We start from the raw sequence: 4,407 nt of genomic DNA, 5'->3' as shown, positions 1-4,407 counted from the left end.
CTTTTCAATGATTATTAAATAGTTTTTTTAAAAAAACGTTTCCAAGATGAAGACCCTACAAAAATTTAAAATGAACCCATGCAATGCTCATATTTTCCATGAACGGCTCGAAAGGTAAAGTTCTCATTCTTAATGCCTTCCCCTTGCTGGACAGCAACCTTGTCCCCAGGGATTTTTTGGCCAGGGGATGAGGCTACCTGTACAGGCATAGTGATAACGCAAATTTTTAGCCAAAGAGGGGTAAGACATTGTTCGAGCTCTAATGCCCTAGTGGGTCCTATTTACTGACAATCTTGACGTTAATATAATATTATTTCTGAATAAATATACTACTTACATCAAGGCCTTTCTCTTATCAGAATAAAGTGCTCATTTTCATAGTTATCGAAAACAAAAACGGTACAAAAATTAAGGGCTGGAGTGTTAACGCGTAACGGGGAAAAATCAGTGCAACAAGGGCAGACTGAGGATGAGTAAGAGAGGATAAAGCTCTCTTGGGATGAGGTATGTCCATCCTTGGTCCAGGACGTTTGTCAATGGCAATTAATTTCTACATTTTTCACTTGTATTGTAGCAGACAGGGTATAATCATAGCAGCTACGGAGTGAACAAAATTGGTGTTGAAACATTAAACTTTTATACAATCGTGCTTTCACAACTGAACAACATTCTTAATACCCAAGTAACACTATAATGGAACTACTTAATAATTACTGAATCTACCAGTTGTACCATGTTCTTAGTGCCGATCTTGTCTAGTTCTTCTACAGCGAGTTTCACACCTGGACGCGGCATTTTTTGGTAACGAAAACGAAATTACCAGCGGAAAAACTTGAAATGTCGTGCACATCACTTGTCAGTCATTTTGTTGCATCTTTCCCTCAGAGAGATTGGCGATTTACAAATTGTTGATATGATAAAACAGGTCTAAGTATAGAGACTTCGCCTCGTCTGGGCCTTGTGGTAGATGTAAGTCGTTATCCTCCATAATGAGTTCTGCTAATGATACGAATGCTAGTGAACAACCAAGAGGATGACATCGCTCGCCACATACTGAGTTCTCTGCTACCTCCAGATCATTCACGTCAGCGTCCTTTTTGAAATCCGTAGCTCCTGCCTCATCTGGGAGAAAAAAAAGTGTATCAGGCCTTCCATGTGGCGTGTCTGTATTAGAAGGCCGTATCTTGTGTAAGTTCCAGTTCTTTGCAACCTTATACAGTTCTTCTCGAATTAAGCTGGATTACTCAGTGTGACTGTGAGCCTTACACATGTCCAGGAAAAATTTGATTTGTTCATCTCTACCTTGACAGATGCAGTCAACTACTATCTTCCCTTGCAGCGTACCAAATGTTGCTCTTCAGATAAACCCTGAATCACACACAAGCTAAAATCCCTGACCACTAAATGCCAGAAAGCTCTTGTTACCTATGGAAAAGAAACGCAGCACTACAAAGAGTTGCGTAATAAGGTGCAGAGGGCATGCACGGAGTGTAAACAAAAGTTCTATGATAGTAAGGTGGCCTCCCTTAAAGAAAGTAGCATTAGTCGTTGGTGGCGTGAGTTAAAGGGCCTTACTGGTCAAAGAGCTCGAACAGATTGGATAACTCAGTTACTTGATGAGGATACTCCCTGCACTAGCAGAGAAGTTCAACTCCTTGTTGGCTGCCCTTACATCACATTTCACCCCTCTAGACACCGCACTTGCTGACCTCGATCATAACCTTGATGTCCCAAGGGAGTTTCTTGTTGATGTCTCTAGTTGCTATAAAGCCCTGTGCCGTGTTAAGAACAATAAATCGCCTAGGCCCTCAGCGGTGCCTAACTGATTTGGAAGGAATTTGCTTTTGAACTTGCTCCAGTAGTTACTGATATTTACAATGCCTCGTTGGTGCAAGGATTCATCCCTTATCAGATCAAGGAGTCTGTAGCCTTGCCCCTCCCTAAATGTTCACCACCTAAATGTATTAAGAACGATCTAAGGCCAATTACTTTAACTTCTCAAACAGCTAAAATATTTGAGGGTTTCATGTTATCCCCCCCTATTTAATCAAGTCATAAAATTGATCTAAAACAGTTTGCACTCCTAGGCAGATCAACTATGCATGCGCTCGTTTACTTGCTTCACTGTATCCTAGAAGCGCTTGACAACAGCCATTGCTATGCTCGCATCTTGTTTACCGACTTTAGCAAAGGATTTGACCTGGTGGATCATTCTGTTTTGGTATATGAGCTTCACAGTTTGGGGGTGCATGAGGCCTTAATTAGATGGATTGGGGCCTTCTTGACGGGAAGGTTGCAACAAGTCAAAATCGGTAGTGCTTTGTCCAACAGCATCATTCCAGAGGGCGGTATCCCTCAGGGGACAAGACTAGCCCCCCTGTTGTTTGCAATCCTTGTCAACAACCTAGTGAAGGACTGGGAAACTAGAGTTAAGTATGTGGACGATCTCTCAGTCTTAGAGATTATTCCTAGATGTTCAACCAGCATGCTGCCCTTTATAGCTAGGGATATTTGTTCTTATGCTAGTAGTCATGGTATGAAGCTAAATCCATCCAAATGTAAAGAGTTACGCATAGATTTCTTAAAGTATAAGCCCTAGGACCTACCTCCCTTACGGATGTTGGGCAGTAGTATAGAGCAGGTGCCATCTTATAAGTTGCTTGGTGTCCATCTGTCGCCCAATTTATCGTGGTCTATTCACTGCCACTATATTGTGAAGAGAGCACGCAAGCGTCTCTACGTTTTGCGTGTCTTAATGAAATCAGGCCTCCCACCAGCTGATCTCATTCAGGTTTATTGTAGCCTTGTGCGGGCCATTTTAGAATATGCATCTCTGGTGTGGGCCACATTACCCAACTGTCTGGTTCAATTGGTGGAAAGCGTGCAGAAGTCTGCACTAAGAATAATTTTTCTAGATTGCTCTTATGAGTCGGCACTCATGCGCTGTGGCTTGCCTACACTTTTGTCGCGCTGTGATGAGGCTTGCAGGCGTTTTATATCTAACATCAAGGAGTCCAGGTTCCTTTCACATCTGCTGCCGCAGCCCACGAATGTCACTCATGGGTACGGGTTGAGGTCGAGTTTTTCTCGTTCTGAATTCCACTTTGTCATAACGGACCGCCTTAGTAATTTTGTTACCCACAGTTACAATAGGATTTTAATTGTTTTTGCCTTCTGTGCCATGTGAAATTGTGTTCTACGTATTCTTGACCTCTCTTGTAATTTAGTGTTATACACTACAAAAAGGGTTTAATAAACTGATTATTATTATTATTGCACATGGATAACGCTGCTGTTATCGAAGTGACCCTGGTCTGTCAAATCTTTAAAAAATCGCATCCACCAGTCGGTGATACTCTTCCTTAAAAATCCCTACCAAGCTTCAATCCTTTGGTTTGCCACCGATTTTCCATAGAGAAAGCTTTTTTCCCCAGCCATGCTATCCCCATGGTTTCTCGTTATGAACCGCTGAACTGCAGCAATGTGTATGTTTTCAGTTCCACAATTGCCTCGGACTACTCGTGGAAGCCCACTTAACTGCCGAACACAGTCAATGAAGAATTGAACAGTGATCATTGGGTCATTATTTGTATGGCACCGTGAATGCAGAACACGTACGGTTATAATTTATCGTACCCATCAAGATGCCATATAAAGTTAGGACCCGAAGCTACATACCTCCTTCTCCTAAACCGTCTCTTCAATCGCATTTCAACACCCTCTGGATCCAGACCCATAATGATATGCCTAATTTTTTCTTGATCAATCACAACACCATGATCACTCCACATTCATTGATGCATTTGTCGATATCCAATAGTACTCCCACTCCACTGTAACTCATGCTCTACTACATCGATGACTGTTTCTACATTTGACTGGATATTTCTCCTACGCAGTCCACGCTTTTGTAAGATCCTTTTGAGGTGCCTCAAAAGAAAAAGAAAAGAGTGATTAGAAAAGTCACAGCAAAGTAATTCCGGGTAACAACCGCCATATCACGTTGTCCCGATGGCGGTACTGAATATGCACACGCTCACTTGCTGGAGTACATAGCCATCCTCCAATGCGTGATCGAGAGGTATAAATCACGATCATGAAGTATAATTAAATGATCGTGAGTTGTAAGTGGCGATCGTGAGTTGTCGGAGGCAATCGCGAGTTATAAGTGGCAATCGCGATTTATCAATGGCGATCGCAAGATACAACTGGGAATCGCGAGTTATAACTGGCGATGGCAAGTTGTAACTGGCGATCGCAAGTTACAAGTGGTGATAGCGAGTTGTAAGTCGCGATCACGAGTTATAAGTGGCGATCGCGAGTTGTAAGTTGTGATCACGAATTATAAGTGGCGATCGCAAGTTACAAGTAGCTATCGCAACTTGTAAGTGGCGATCGCGAGTTGTA

At 42.4% G+C, this 4,407-nt stretch overlaps 1 pseudogene; it reads right to left on the bottom strand.

Annotated features, from left to right (window-relative positions):
• Window positions 1–898: 898 nt before the first annotated feature.
• Window positions 899–3,803, bottom strand: LOC140931817 (uncharacterized; annotated as a pseudogene).
• Between the last annotated feature and the right edge of the window lie 604 nt (window positions 3,804–4,407).

The sequence above is a fragment of the Porites lutea genome, chromosome 3 (genome assembly GCF_958299795.1).
Source record: "Porites lutea chromosome 3, jaPorLute2.1, whole genome shotgun sequence".
Lineage (NCBI taxonomy): Eukaryota > Metazoa > Cnidaria > Anthozoa > Scleractinia > Poritidae > Porites > Porites lutea.
Note: the sequence above shows the minus strand (reverse complement) of the source record. Positions and strands in the feature narration are given on the sequence as shown.